This window comes from Hydra vulgaris, chromosome 08 (genome assembly GCF_038396675.1).
Source record: "Hydra vulgaris chromosome 08, alternate assembly HydraT2T_AEP".
Lineage (NCBI taxonomy): Eukaryota > Metazoa > Cnidaria > Hydrozoa > Anthoathecata > Hydridae > Hydra > Hydra vulgaris.
In genome coordinates this window covers 57,792,890-57,810,845 of record NC_088927.1, presented here as the reverse complement: position 1 = coordinate 57,810,845, position 17,956 = coordinate 57,792,890, and the positions used below count along the sequence as shown (strand labels likewise).

At 27.7% G+C, this 17,956-nt stretch overlaps 1 protein-coding gene across 1 annotated transcript in view; it reads right to left on the bottom strand.

Annotated features, from left to right (window-relative positions):
• LOC136084011 (TNF receptor-associated factor 3-like) overlaps positions 1-17,956 on the bottom strand; it is a 78,802-nt gene that overhangs the window by 28,477 nt on the left and 32,369 nt on the right. The gene's annotated exons all lie outside the window — the stretch shown is intronic.

Genomic DNA, 17,956 nt, shown 5'->3' with positions numbered 1-17,956 from the left:
GATGTCACTTGAAAAATGATATACTAGTATGGTCACCTTATTTGAAAATATATTTGAAATCCTCAAACAGATTTAGCACCGCTGCACACGTTTATGGACATAAATACAGTTCGAGATTAAAATTATTTTATTTAACAACTCTCGAAATAGGACGCGTTAGAATCGATTTAACTGTAATCTTTACATTTTTCAAAGGAATAAATATTAATAAAAATTAAAAATTGCAAAGTTTCAATAAAAGCACTTGAGGTCATGCACCGATATCTCAAAAAACTGTGTTTTTAAAAGTTGTCGTCAAAGGCATAACTGTCTACTAAACCGCATTTGAAACGTTTGAAATTTTTTACAAAACGTTTGAAATCTCTCACAAAAAAGAATAATTTAATAGCAAACGTCATCAAAAGATAAATTTTAAATGCATGATATTTTGTAAATAGTTCAGTGCTAATAAAGTGGGATTTAGTATTCTAACTCAATTGTTTTCTTAGTAACTTATGCAACAAATTGAGGAATGGACTTGCAATACCTGATAATTCACTTTTTCAAAAAATCTGACTTGCGCACACCACTGGATAGCTCTTGTAATTTTGCATCAGGAAAATAATTCAGGACATGCAGAATCCAATATTTCTATCACAAATTAATATGCATACAATAGTGTTTCAATTACAACTGCATAAGAAACAGATTTTCTGAAAACAGTTTTTGCCAATTATCTCAAAATGACAAAAAAGTGAATTATCAGGTTTTGCAAGTCCACTCCTCAATTGATAGTAATAATAAAAATAACAACTAATGGTAACAAGCGAAAAGCATAGAAAACTTAAATCTTACAACCATATTTAACATTAAATATAGCTTTATTTTTTTATTTGATATAGAATGTTTGAAAACTTTTAAAAATATATTTATCAAAAGAATCCTTTAGAATTAGAGTAAATTTAGATAGGCCTATTGTTTTTTATAATTTTTTTAAAAAGGACTTATTTTCAAGTCTTCAATATAGAATTGTGTTCAGTTTTTTTATTTAGTAAACTTTCTTGATGCAAATAAGTAATAATTTCGAATTTTTCTTGTAAGCATAGTATGCCTTTTTTGGAAATGTTATTATAGGCAAGCGCAGATTTTAGAATCATCATCAGAGGCATTTAGCACGTTGAAAAAATTTTAGTTAATGTTTTACCCTTGCAGAGCGTAGGAAAAATGAATGCACTAAATATATATCAACTTATAGTTCTTTGTTTTATGTTTTTATGTAAAATCGATTCTTCCCCAGTTTCTTTTCATAACTTGTATTTGATAAAAGTTAAAAATAATTGCATTCTATTCAATGTTACTATTGTTAAGCAGCCATGTTTTCAAACAAGTTATAGCAAGTTTTCCATTGCTTTTTGCGGACCATTTTTATGTAACAAAATAGTTTTGAAAATTTTTCTCAAGTTTTATTGAAAAATGAATTGATGGTTTGTTAATATACTTTTATATATATTTTTTGGATATTCCTTTTTACCTATATATATATATATACAGTGTTGGCCATTAAATTAGGACATTGACAAGTTACATATTACATTTATTTTCATATATAAATGCACCAAAATGAAATAATCATAATGAAATAGTTAGTGAGTGCATCCTAAATCACATAATAAACCAGTTTGAAAAAAATTAATATATTGTATGTCCTCCTCTGGCATCTATGAGCGCTTTTACACGTCTTGGCATTCCACGAATAAATTGATCTGCAAGTTTCTTGAGACGCTCATCATGATGCCAGACATAAGACATATATATATATATATATATGTATATATATATATATATATATATATATATATATATATATATATATATATATATATATATATATATATATATATATATATATATATATATATATATATATATATATATATATATATATACCAAGACTTTTATGCAATTTTGTTGAATATATAGTATATATAACAGATTTATATATTTTCAACGGACTTTCTGTAAAAAATCTTTTACCAATATAAAAAAAAATTATTATCTTTATGTTAACCGTTCTCGACGACAAGACCTAACGGTCTTCTATGTGTCCCCGCTTCCTTTTATTTTTTATCGATCTATTTTTGCAAATTTTTTATTTAATTATTCTGTAAACTTTTTATTTTTTACCAAAATGTTGCTTAAAATGTAATAAAGCACCACAAAAAACAAAAAAAATGACCAATTTAATTTAAAACTATTATTTTTTAGTTGTATTAGTTTAAGAGATAGTTTTAAATTTTTAATTTCTATCAAATTGCACAAAATTTTTAACGGAAGTACTATTTAAGTAAGATATAGCTGTACAGAAATTATTAAAAGAATTATAAAGAGGCCTCAAATTTGCATTGGATAATAAAAATGAATTTCTTAAAGAAAAAAAATACTGAATAATGTGATTAAAAACAAAAAGTTTACTAACATATAAATAGCAAACGCTTATCAAAAAGTATTATTTACAAGTGCATAGTTTTTTTTACAAAATAATCCTAATAAATAATATATTGGCTTAACCGAGCGCGAATTGAAAAAACATTATTCCATCCTGATGAACAACTGACGAAGAAGCAATGTGTTAAAAAAAAAGTTCTCAATCTTCTTAAAAATGTTAGTAAAATACACAGCCATAATTTATATATATATATATATATATATATATATATATATATATATATATATATATATATATATATATATATATATATATATATATATATATATATATATATATATATATATATATATATATATATATATATATATATATATATATATATGTATATATATGACGTATATCGGTATAGATATAGTAGATATAGATATAGATTTAGATATATATCTTTTTATTATTGCTGAAGTAGTGTCCCTTCGTGCGTGTTTGATATGGAACTCTTTGCAGCCATTGCAGGGTAATGGCGCGAAAAGGTTGTAGGTTGTAGCACATTTATTTGAAAGCAAAAGTAATCAAAAGTGATCAGAAGGCTATTATCTATTTACCTGTAAATTACATAGCGGTAACATTTTCTTAACTTGATACATAGCTTTTGTTTCCGTTTTATAAAGTTATTTATTTCTTATACAGTTTTCAAACTTTCGAGTGGTTACCTTGAAAAATTTCTGAAAAAAGCGCCACGGTTCGTATCATACCGCTGGCGCCTTTTTTTTTGTAATCATTATATTTTTCTAAAATACTAAATAAAAAATTTTTGAAGATTTTGGATATTATATACATTTATTACGGAAGAACATATAATTAGAACTATTTCAAAATAAAAATTAAAAAAATCTCCTGACTCTTTCGGTATCTCAGCAAAACATCTGAAATGCACCAATTTTCATACTTTAACAAAATAGCGTACAAAAAATCTTTAGATAGCCCGAGCAACTATCGCGGTATTAGCATTAAACCAATTTTTACAAAGGTTCTAGAATACCTAATGCTCATTTTATATGTCCGGATATTAGAGATACTCATCCCCTACAAATTCAATTCAATGCTAACTGTTCAGCACTACATCCTAAATTTCTTATTAGCGAAAGAATTAAACATTATAACAGCAACAATTCCCCTGTGTACCCATGCTCTTTAGATGCAGTAAAAGCTTTTGATAGCTGTCACTGGGATATAATATTTGATAAATTATATTTCGATAACAAATTACGACTCTGTATAGCTAACACTATATCTGCGTTATATAACAATAGTAGTGAAACTCATATCAAGGTTGTAAATCAAACTCTTTCTTCTAAAGATAGGAGTGAGACAAGGATCGATTCTTTTACCTCACCTCTATAACAATTACACTGAAAGTCTTCTTGAAAGTATTAAAAATTGAGGTATTGTTGGCATATCTATATTCGGAAACATTACGAGTTTGGTAGCATATGCAGATGATATCATACTTTTAAGCTCTACTCTCTCTGGTCTCAAAAAGCTGATAAAAACATGCAATACTTACCGTAATTTAAATTTTATTAAACTAAATGCCAAAAAACTGAGTTCTTTATATCAGGTAAAAATACAAACCAATACGATAGCGATTTCTAGTAATTAAATAAATTTTTATAATAAACTTAGTCATCTGGGATTTACATGGGAAACTGAACATTTAATTTTTGCTTCTTTCAGTTATACAAATGTTGATATAAAATCTTTAACTTTAGAGCTGTTGTTTAAACTCATATTTAATCTGGAATCCGGTTTGCCCACCCAAGTTCTATTTCCTGTAAATATAAGTTATTGGCAGTCCCTACCTTAACTTATGAAATGAAGCTATGTGAAAAGAATTCTGCTTTGATGAAAAAGCTAGATGTAATACGAAGGAGTGCGCTAAAATCGCGTTTAAATGTTTCGAAACTCAGAAAGAATTATACCAATTCGCAATTTAATATCCAGAAATTTTCAAAAAGTATTCATCAGAATAAATTAATTTTGTTGCTTCGTCTTCTTAATATTAAAACAACTGCACGCATTATCTTTTCACTACTGAAACACCCTTTATTTCAACATTCGTTTCTTGGCAATATCCAGGAGCTATGATGTTTTCAGATGTTAAATATTCAAAATTTAATTCAAAAAAAAAAAAGAAGGTGAAAATACCACTTTCCAAAAGTGAAATTCCCTCCAAAGTTTAACAAATTTTAAAGTATGCAATAGAGTGCTGGAATGCAAATAAATAAAGCAGAATTTTAGACAGAATTTTAAACAAATTCAGGAAGAAAAAGTTCTTAAGTGAAAATCACGAGAAACAACTTTCTTCTTTTTTTTTTTACCTTGTTAATTACATTAGGAGTTAGATAAATGAAATAATAATAAAGAAATAATACACTATAACAAACGAAACTTAGAGAATTTTTAAAAAAGCCTAATATTTATAATACCATCAAAACATCGGCAAAAATTTTTTGTGCATTTGCTATGATAGAAATGCATAGGTAATAAGTCCTAACAAGCTGCGGATGGTCTGAAAAAATTATGGTCTGAAACTTAATAAAGAAAAAATTTAATAAAAAAATCTATATTAAATAAAAAAAAGCAGTAGTTAGAAAAAAAAAATTTTTTAACTATTGAAATTTATATTTTGAATATATCAAAAACTTACATACAGCTTTTTGCTGTATGTAAGTTTTTGATATATATATATATATATATATATATATGTATATATATATATATATATATATATATATATATATATATATATATATATATATATATATATATATATATATATATATATATATATTTATATATATATATATATAAATATATATATATATATATATATATATATATATATATATATATATATATATATAAATATATATATATATATATATGTATATATACTACTGTGATCAAAAAGTAAGGTGAATTTTTTTATAAAATGAAAAATCTTTATTTATTCTTCCAAATCTGTATCGTCCCCCTCAAAATAATCCCCCCCGGCCCCAATGCACTTTTGCCAACGTTTTTTCCAGTCTTCGAAGCATGCCGAAAAGTCCTCGGTAGGGATAGCCTTCAATGCACGTGCCGATTCACGTTGGATCTCTTCAATGGACTCAAAACGATTTCCCCAGAATGGTCTCTTGAGCTTTGGGAACAGCCAGAAGTCACACGGTGCTAAGTCGGGCGAATACGGTGGTTGTGGAGCAACATGGGTTGAGTTTTTGGCGAAAAACTCACGAAGAACCAGTGCTGTGTGCGAAGGCGCATTATCGTGGTGCAAAATCCAAGAGTTATTGGCCCATAATTCCGGTCTCTTTTTGCGAGTAGCTTCACGCAAACGTCGCATAACGCTTAAATAATATTCCTTGTTGACAGTTTGGCCAGTTAAAAGGAATTCGAAGTGCACGACACCACAATAATCAAAGAAAACAGTCAACATGACCTTGATTTTTGAGCGACTTTGACGTGGTTGCTTCGGTCTCGGCTCGCCATTTTTCACGGTATTCACTCGATTGGTCGGTTGTTTCAGGGTCGTATGCGTAGACCCAAGTCTCATCGCCAGTAATAATTTGTTTGTAGACGTCTTGATAGTCAGAAAGCATTGCTTCACAAGTTTTAACGCGACGCTCTTTTTCAAAGAAATTGAGAAATTTCGGCACCAAACGTGATTTGAGTCTGATGAGGCCCAAATGATCCTTCAAAGACGCTTGCACCGACCCAAATGATATTCCAACCATGTCAACAAGGTCTCGAATGGTTAACCGACGATTTGCAAGCACCAATTCTTTGATTTTGTTGATGTGGCGATCATCAATCGAAGTCGATGGTCGTCCGGAGCGTTCCAAGTCATCAACACGTTCTCGGCCTTCTTTGAAGCCTTTGTACCACTTGTAAACATTTTTTTGAGACATAGTCTCTTCACCGAAGGCCTTTTGCAACATTCGATACGTTTCAGCAGCAGAAATATCATTCCGCAAACAAAATTTAATAGCACTTCTTTGCTCAACAAAATTAGACATCGTGAAAATCGCCGAATGCACTTTTAGTACTTCAGAAACAAGCGTAAACAAAAAAAAATAATTATGAGTTTGACATGTAATTTGGCGCAAATGTTAATGACATTCCTACCAACTTAAAAATAAAAAAGATTGGACGATTCGAATAAGGCGGGAAGTTTAAATTAAAAATTCACCTTACTTTTTGATCACAGTAGTACATATATATATCTATATATATATATATATTTATATATATATATATATATATATATATATATATATATATATATATATATATATATATATATATATATATATATATATATATATATATGTATATATATATATATATATGTATATATATATATATATATATATATATATATATATATATATATATATATATATATATATTATTACGAACGCCTTCACGATTAATACTGCGGTTGACAATCTCCCACAGGGTCTCGATAGGGTTGAGATCCGGAGATTGAGGCGGCAAATCCATCACCGATAGGTGATTGTCTTGAAGTCACTGCTTGACTACTTTTGCAGTGTGTTTCGGATCGTTGTCTTTCTGTAAAACACATATTATTGGCATATTCCATTCAGCATGAGGTAACATAACATCTTTCAGGATTTTTTTATACATGAAACGGTCCATTATTTCATCGTTTCGATGTAGTGGACCTAGACCGTTAGCAGAAAAACACCCCCAGACCATTACATTGCCTCCACCATGCTTCACGGTTTTATGGAAGTAATGTAAATCGAGGCGTTTTCCGGCCGGTCGACGTAGACGGCAAATGCCATCGCTCCCAATGATATTGAACTTCGATTCATCAATGAACAGGACAGTTTGTCATTTCTACACATTCCAGTCAATATGAGATGTAGCAAGCTGTAGTCTTTTCTTCTGGTTTTTTAGTGAAATCAGCGGTTTCTTTGCAGGGCGTTGAGAAAACAATTAGGCTTCAACAGTACGTCGTCTGATTGTTCAGTCCGATAAAGGCAGCTCTAATTGATTTTGTATCTTGACTGATGATATCCAGGGATACTTGTTGATGGATCTGACGATCATATAATCCTCTCTAGAAGTGGTGGAACGCGGTCTTCCACCTTTTTTATCTGCTGCCAACTTTCCCGTAGAACGATATTTGGAACACAGTCTTGATACGGTCCATTTTTTCACGCTATATTTATCACAAATACTTTTTTGAGACATTTCACTTACGTAATTGTCAATAATTTTCTTTCTTAGTTCCAATCCAAGAATGTCGGGAGCCATTTTTGCACTTGAAGTCATAAAAATACTATAGTTCGTTTCGTTTTGACATGACATGTAAAACACTTTTTAGCATTGTTCGATGTTGGTTGCAAATGTTTTGTCGAATACTGTATATATATATATATATATATATATATATATATATATATATATATATATATATATATATATATATATATATATATATATATATATATATATATATATATATATATTTATATATATATATATATATATATATATATATATATATATGTATATATATATATATATATATATATATATATATATATATATATATATATATATGTATATAAACATATATATATACATATATGTATATATGTATATATACATATATATATATGTGTATATATACATATATACATATATATATTTATATATATATATATATATATTTATATATATACATATATATATATATATATATATATATATATATTCATATATATATATATATATATATATATATATATATACATATATATATATATATATATATATATTCATATATATATATATATATATATATATATATATATACATATATATATATATATATATATATATATATATATATATATATATATATATGTTTATACACATGTATATATATATATATATATATATATATTTATATATATATATATATATATATATATATATATATATATATATATATATATATATATATATATATATATATATATATATATATATATATATATATATATATATATATATATATATATATATATATATATGTTTATATGTATATTATATGTATGTATGTATGTATGTATGCATGCATGTATGTATATATGTATCAAACATATTCTTTTAACACTTCTTTGTGATTATCGGTTCTTTATAGTTATTAGTACCTTACAACTTAAAATTTACTTGCTTATATCTTTTTTTTAAGGTTAGTAAGGTTAGTAACTTGAGATTTTTTGCATTATTTAGTACTCAACCTTCTTTCAACCATATATTGAAAGTACTATGCTTTCTATGGTTTCACTTGTATTTTTTACTTTTCAGAGTTTTAGCGAAAGTTTATGATTCAACTTGATGAAACAAAAACATGTTGGTAGACAGAACTGCGCAGTTTTTTAAAGATCCAGAAGAAAGTTTTAAACAATGTAAGAGTTCAGATAAAATTAATGCTTTGAAAAGAAAAGTTGCACATGGAGATATCCAATACATCACTTATGTATGCATGAACCTAATGTTTATAGTTTAGGGATTGTTCATAAACTATGCAACGCTAAATTCCCCCAATAAACAAAACAAAAGTGATTGTAAGGTTTCCCTCGCAGAGCCAGAGAAAAAAATAAAAACAGCCCTATTAAGTGTAATTAAAATCGCTACGTAAAACAGCCTAAGATCACCTTTCCTTTTTTTAAAAATAAATTTAGCGTAGCGTAATTTTTGGACGATATGTTATATATTACTTCAATATTTTTTTAAAATTGTCATTAACATTTTCAATGTTTTTTACATTGTTTCTTTTTAGATAAAATAGTTAATATTAATTGGCGTTAAAAATCCACCTGATACAATAAAAAATGTTTTGCTAATTATAATAAATATTATAATTTTTTATAATTTAAAATAAAAGTTCGAATTTTAAAATGCATGTTTGACAGTATGACATTTATCATCTTTTTTGTATTTGTAGACTGACAACAGACATAATTTTGTCGAAATACAGCATGAATTGTCTCAAGAAGAAAAAAAAAGTTTAAAGAGTTGATAAGACTATGTAACGCTATTACTGGTATTCTCATTAGCTTATTATTGTGTTTGATTTGCTTTTAAAATCACAAAGGATGATTTGATAAAAAAAATTTAATTTTTTATAACATTTTTTTGGCTATGGAACATGACATGTGTTTAAGTATATTTTATTGTATGATTTTATTGAACTATGAGTTGTTTTTATTAGATGCTACTTTAAAGCCAAATAAAAACTTAACCAAATGGATGCCATGCAAACTATTGGGAGGGTAAGGGTTCGTACATAAATTACGTCACACTGTTAGGGTAGGGAGGGGGTTTTTCAAGGATAGGTGACGACTCATATAAAACTTGCTACTTAAGAGTTACGATTTTGTGACAAGGGATGAGGGGGGGGGGGTTAACGAAGGTAGAAAATTGCGTTACTTATTTATTGGACAATCTCTAATTAAGCATTCTTCTGAACGATTAAAAAGAACATTTACTAATATTGATATCGATCAGTATCACTAGTTTCAAAACTTTTTTCTTTTTTTCCATCAATTTATGGTCAAATTAAGTTGTGTGTTCATCCTTTTGATTTAATATTTTTATCTTTAGGGTATGCATTACATCCCAGCTAATAAAATTAAAATTGAGTTTTAATTGAGGATGGTAAGACTCAATCGTACGTGTCTAGTTTTAAATTATCGTCATTTTGTAAGATAATATATTCTGTACTTTAAAATAACTTGTCTCTACGATTCGTTACTAAATATATATCAAAGCTATGAGCCATAAATGCATTTTAATGTCTTGTATTGAACTGAAAACAAAATGTATAAATGTCTAGATTTGCGATATATTGTTGTTGTCATTCTTATTTTATAATTATGAACCAATCATTTCTATAGTTTACTGAATAACGATAGATTATAAAATTTTTTTTTCTAATGGTTAAATTACAAGAGTTGCTTATAGGTAGAACTAATTAATATAATTATGTGCTAGTATTCAACAATTACTAAGTCATTAGGTATTGCTTTTAGGTTGAGTTTCTTAAGATTATCTCTTGCACAATAAGTTCTACTAACTTTCTTTAAATTATATCAGTGTGTTTCTTTTTAAATGGGAGAGAGTTAGGGTGTTTGACTCAACAGTAGTATGTCCTGTCAAATCTTGCGACATAAGAAGGCTTTGACGGCTTAAGAGTGTGTTTTATTTGTTTATTTTGAATGATGATACTTACGAGGATTTTAAAAAAAAATGAAATTTTGTTAATTGATTGGTTCATTACAGAATCCTTATATTTTATTTTTGACAATACTTTTAGAATTCCCGCCATACGTTGAATAATAAAAAATACTATCGCTGCCCAATCCCAAACCCTTGGTTGATGAGGTAGCTACTTTTTTATGTGCTCGGCCTAAATCAGTCAATTGATATATAAACTATAATTATATATAAACTAAGTATAAAACGATTATATCCACTAAAACGGTATATCTTGTAATTAAATATGTATTATGCTTAATACAAACAATTTTACGAAAACGGTATACATTCTGATTAAATAAAAACTATATAACGATTAAATAAAAACTATATAAACTGATTAAATAAAAATTATATAACTGATTAAATAAAAACTATATAACTGATTACATGAACTATATAACTATATAACTATATAACTATATAACTATATAACTATATAACTATACTATATAACTATATAACTATATAACTATATAACTATATAACTATATAACTATATAACTATATAACTATATAACTATATAACTATATAACTATATAACTATATAACTATATAACTATATAACTATATAACTATATAACTATGAAACTATATAACTGTATAACTATATAACTATATAACTATATAACTATATGAACTATATAACTGATTAAATAAAAACTATATAACTATATAACGATTAAATAAAAACTATATAACTGATTAAATAAAAACTATATAAACTTATATAACGAATATTTCCAGTTAAAGGGTTTTAATTAAAGTTAAATATAAACTTTTTTTCCACTATTACGAATATTTCAGCTGAAGCATTATAGAACAATGAACAAATAATATAAAACAATAATAGACTTAACCCTTCAGATAAAAACATACGTTTTTTGGTTATGAATATTCTTACGTCTAAATTTTATGCTTTCTGAACTTTTGTCCTTTTTTTATAAGTACTCGGTTACTACATACTTCAATATAGACTTTTGCATTTTCACTTAGAAGTTAACGACCGATGTGTTCCAAATAATGACAAGACTTTTGCTTTAGTTACAAACAATAATAAAAAAGTGCCGCGGTCAAGGATAACACGGAGTTAATGTCGTGAATGACATTTGAGGAATGGACTTGCAAAACCTGATAATTCACTTTTTCAAAAAATCTGACTTGCACACACCATTATCAGGAATTGCACAATGAATTATCAGGTTTTGCAAGTCCACTCCTCATTTAATTAGAAGTTAAAAATTGTGACAACTGCGCAATATAATCATTGCACGAATCTTAGTTTAAATCTGGTTGAAAACTACGCTGTTCCTGGTCTCCGAGAAGAAAATGATTTTTTTTTAATTTTACAGGACATTTACTTCTTTTTCAACCACAGTTATAAATAATAGGATTTGTTATTAAATTTTAGCAGGAAGTCGGAAGGAACATTAAAAGAGCTTCTATAAAGTTATAAAGTTTTTAAAGCTTTTTAGATATAGTTAGTACTTTAACAGAAACTTCTTTAAAGAAGTTCGAAAAGAGAGGAAAAAATTGAAGCTCTGAAATTAAGAGACAAAATATCAAACTTTGAATTTATTTTTATTTGGCTGATTTTGTATCAAATAATAACAAATGTAAGTTATGCGTTTAAAAATTTACAAAAGTAGTCCGTAGATCTAAATGAAGCGGCCACATTAGTTAATATGAAAATCAAGTTTATTTTTTTAATAATGACTGTGTTTATGTACAATAACCATGTACGTTCCTAATCTAGGCTTTAACAGCTGTTTTATGTTAAAAACAAAAACAACTTTGATTTAAACTATTTAGCTATTTTAGAATATACAATGTTTTGATCTGAGTTATTACTACTGTTAATAACACTGTTTGTTAGGAAGTAGTATCTCTTTGGATTTTTTTTATTAATTCGCGACGTTAGAATTAATTTTAAAAATAAAAACTTTATGAGACGGCATAAATAAATATTTAAAAATTTTTTTTTTTCTCTACAACTTTTTTACTTATAAATTAGGTTTTAATATAGTGGAAAAACATTATTATGAGGAAACTAGAGCTATCAATAGCTCAATTTTTTCAATAAGTAGAGATAGAACAAGATAATTGTAATGTAGAGAAATTTTTTTTTCTTTTTTAAGTGCCCCACGAAGACCTTACGGTCTTATCATAGAGCACCGCGGAGAAGCACTTAATGGGAAGTTCACTCCTTCTTCCCAAACGTTATCGCAAAACTTACCCAGAGGTGGGGTTTGAACCACGGATCTTACGTTTCTGAGGCATGTGCGCTACCACTGCGCCACGGCTGCACAAATCGTCAACAAAGCCTAATATTATGACCTCTTGTATTTGAAACTATTAAATCAGGTTGGTATTCCGAGTTAAATTATCTACATAAATTACCCTTACGTAAAATATTATTAGATCATTACGGTCTTTTTTTCAAGAGTCGTTAATTTAAAGTAGGTTAGTCTTGTTTCATAGTTTTTCCCTTAAAGACACTTTGTTCGTTTGCTTTAATTTGTATTTTTTCCGTTTTTTTTTATCTTGTCTAAGTAAACTTACCACACCGATGTTGTGTTGTTTAGATGCGCTCTTTCAAGAGAGGTGTATAATAGTTTAGACGCGTTTATATCTACGTTTTTAAATAAATGTTCTATTATTGTTAACACTTTATAAGCTTTACTGAACATAAAACTAACATGAATAGACCATTTTAAGTCGTTTGAAACCAGAGCTCCTAAATCTTTTTCAATTTTTGTTTCAGGTTTTTAAACACTAGCTAACACCTAATAATACATTGTATATATGTAAACTACTACTTTTGCTACCGATATGCGAGCGTTTACATTTGCTAACGTTAAATTTTATTAGCTATAGTTTTGATTTTTTCATTAATTTGCTTTGAATTTTTTCTATATCCAATTATTTTGAGTCTTATCCAAAAATGATCTAGTTATGTTAATAAGTTTTAAATAACCAGCATATATTTTACACTTAGTTGAAAACTCATTCGGTAAGTCATTTATCTAAACAGTAAACATAAACGGACCAAAGACAGAGCTTTGTGGCACTCCACCTGCAACTTTGAAAACCGATTTGAAAATTCACTGTTGCAGATAACACGTTGCACTCTTTTACATACAAAATTATAAAACATACAAAACTTGAATCTATTTTTTACTCTTTTTTTATTTCTTAAAATGCTTTCTGATATTTTATGATATTACAACTTATAAATTTGTTATTATTATCATAAGGAATTATTTTTTAGAGAATTTTTATAGTTTTAATCTTTGTCACTACATATTTTATTAAGTTTTCATCAAAACTATTCATAATTTTTGCATACTAAATGACTTTTTTTATATATAAATTCAAACATTATCTAATTAAACTATTTTCTTTTATAGATGATTTTGTAATTGTTTTATTAGTTTGTTTACTTAATTAAAATCATGTTAAAACATGATTTTAATTTAGTAAATTTATATATGATTTGAGATTTACTAAATTAATCAAAAGTCAGCTGTTAGATAAAAATAGAATTTTACATAATTAAGGTAAAAATAGTTTTGTCTACTGGTATCATTGCAAAACTAACTTTATGTTTTTTTTATCGCTATTTTTAACTTCTTTATTTTATAATATACAAAAAATTTACAAAATTGGTTACGATGAAATTAAATATTTTAATAAGTTTTAATGATTTGTTGTGTATCTTTTTAACTTTTTTTAACGCAGTGTCTTAGAAACGCCGTCAACCTCTCGTCAACGTCTCTCTCTCTCTCTCTCTCACTCTCTCTCTCTCTCTCTCTCTCTCTTTCACTCTGTCTTACTCTCTCTCCTCAGTATTCAGGTATTTCTATGTATTTACTGATTTAATATCTGATGTTATCTATGTCGTCATCTAAAAGCATGCGGAGCTAAATAGTTTGTTTTAAAGATAAATTAGTATTTTATTATAATTTAAAAATAATATATCAACTTAAATTGCTTCTATTAATTCATTTACTAACAACTGTAATATATGACTGCTTACTGCTAGTCGTATATTACAGTTAAAAAAATGTTTCAGACGTTTAAACTTTCGTGGAAAACTTGTAATTGAAAATACTTAAAAATAACGAAGTTAGCAACCAAGTTTGGTTATTTCAGCACAATTGTAAGGTAAATTCATACTTAAATGCATACTTACTTGCATACAAGATTTTAAAAACAATTCATGAAATTTAAAACATCATAAATAAATTCAACTCTACATCCTTTAAATTCACGGTCAGGTACAATGATGTTATTACTCGCTATTGACATATTGCTTAAAATTATATCAATAAAAAAGACGAAGAAAAACAATATTTCAACCACCGTTTCTTCAACAAATCCACATATTAAAAATATGCCTCTCAAAACTTCATAACATATAAAATGAGTGCTTACTGTTGTTAAAAAACGTAGTAGGAAAAAAAAAAAAAAAAAAAAAATATATATATATATATATATATATATATATATATATATATATATATATATATATATATATATATATATATATATATATATATATATATATATATATATATATATATATATTAGGGTAAGTCAAATTTTTTTTTTTTTAAGAAACATGAAAATAAAGTTGCATTTTGTTGTCTCTATTAATGATATGTAAAAGAAATGTAATAAAAATTTGATTTAGTTTTGCCAACTTTAACTTGAATTTTACTATATTAGGTCAAAATGATGCTATTTTACAACAGTTGTATAATTGCAGGATAAAAGCATTAAGATTTAGGTTTTTTGATGATTCATGTTAATAATATTTTATTAATAGTATACAGAACTTTGCAAAAGTTTAGAGCACCCTACGAAATATAAGACAAAAAGCTGTTAGTGTTGTTTGTTGACTTCCGATAACATGTTCCTGTACTTCATTATAAGATATATACTTGTAACAATAATAAGATATATACTTGTAACAATTGTTATATATTACATTTAAATTACGTTGTTTGTTTTTTTGTTTTAGTTTAATTAGTTAAAATTGAAAATAAAAATGGCTACTGTTAAAACAAGAAGTGAAACTGAACATGGTATACTTGGACAACCTAGACCATTCCAAACAAATCAACTGCCAACTTCTGCTGATGTTTTCAAAGCATATGACTATTTATTAAAAAATAACAATTGCGCAAGTGTTACTGAAAGAGCAACAGTCATAGCTAATGAAACTAAAGCACTGTACAACAAAGCAAGTATTCCTACCATTGCAGTCAGCAGCTTAGTTATTCGCATAAAGAGACTAATTAACAAAGTACATGAGCTTGGTAAATACTCTGATCGCAAGAAGTCCTCTGCAACATTTAATTCAAGTTTACAGATGTTAGACCAACTATTCCATATTTGTCTGTGTAAGTGTTTTAATAAAGGTGTTCGAGAAAGGTCAGCTTGTTCATGTCCACTGCCAAAAAAAATTCCAACACTTGAATGGGAGTTCTGGATAGATCAAAAAACGGTACGGAAGATGGTAATAGGAAAGGTAGACAAAGAAGAAACAATTAAGCTGCAGAAGAGAGAAAAAAGAGGAAGTAAAACATGCAATTTACCGATTACAGATACGAAAATGAAGTTTGATAAAGAAATTGATCCAAATGAAACATATTGCAGTGATAATGAACAGTCAAAGCCAGATGAAGAATTTTTGCCAATTGAGATGTCAGATGGTAAAGTGATGTCAAGTTATGAAGTGATGTCAAGTGATAATGAGATGTCAAGTGATGAAGAGATGAAGGTTTACAACACTAAACAGTATCCTGAGTTGTGTAAGGCCATGGATAGGTGTAAAATCAGTAACAGGGATGCTTGCCTAATAGCAAATGCTGTACTAAAAGATTTAGATCTTATAACACCAGAGAATGCTATTGATCCAGCAAAACTTCGTCGTCAGAGAAATATGTGGAGGAAAAAAGAAGTTAAGAAGCATGCTGCTGAAGTCCAAAAAAATACTTTGCATTGGATTTGATGGAAAGCAGGATATCACTTCCGTTAAAACAAGTGGTGTCCAACGTAATTTCAAAGAAGAACATTATGTGATAGTGTCATTTCCGCAAAACAAATATGTCAATCATGTCATGCCACAAAGTAGTAAAGCTGTTGATATTGCACAAGAGATATTATTGAGCATCAACAACATCAAATCCTCAGACACTTTAGCAGCAGTTGTTTGCGATGGTTCTGTGAATAACACAGGTCAACATAATGGAGTAATCAGAAAATTAGAAGAAGGTCTTGGGAGAACATTGCAATGGTTGGTCTGCTTGTTACATGCAAATGAACTACCTTTTAGAAAATATTTCTCTGTTGTGGATGGTGGACGTTCAACAGGTCCAGCTACTTCAACAGGTAAAATAGACATTGCACTTGATTTTGATCAAAAAGATTTAGATATTGTGAACTTTAAACATATACCTGGTAATGTTGAGGATGTAAGTGTTGATGTCAAGAAAGATTTAAGCTCTGATCAGATATACCTTCTAAAAGCTTGCTTAGCTGTTCAGCAGGGATACACTGCTTGTGATCAAATATTTTTCCTCCAGACTGCTATGCCAGGAAATCTGAACCATTCAACGTGGCTAACAAAGGCCAATCGTATTTTACGTTTGTGTATGTCTAAGGAAAATCCTTCAAAACCATTGCAAAGAATTACAAGATTCATCGTAAATGTTTATTCGCCATCGTGGTTCAACATAAAGCGTCATTCTTCCTGCCTTGACGGAGCAAGAAACTTCTTTTATCTTATGAAGCAGTGCTATGAACTAGGGAAAGAAGAGTGGAAAATTCTTGAACCAGTGTTGCAAAACAACTGCTATTTTGCTCATCCTGAGAACATTCTTATTGGAGGAGTTACAGATGAAAGTGTATCAATTCGTCAGTTTTCGTGTGTAAATAATTGACGCACGAGCTACATCACAAAGTAGCAAGATACGTGTCTTTGATAAATCAAGCATCAAGCTTGATCCGGAAGCTTCATCATTCATAAAAATGATTGACTGGTCTGTTGCTATTGCAACACCACCACCGCTTTTATCAACTGTTTCTAATGATGATCTTGAACATTTCCAGTTCCACGTTGATGTCTTGAGTGGTATTCAATGCCATTCTCAGGCAGTTGAACG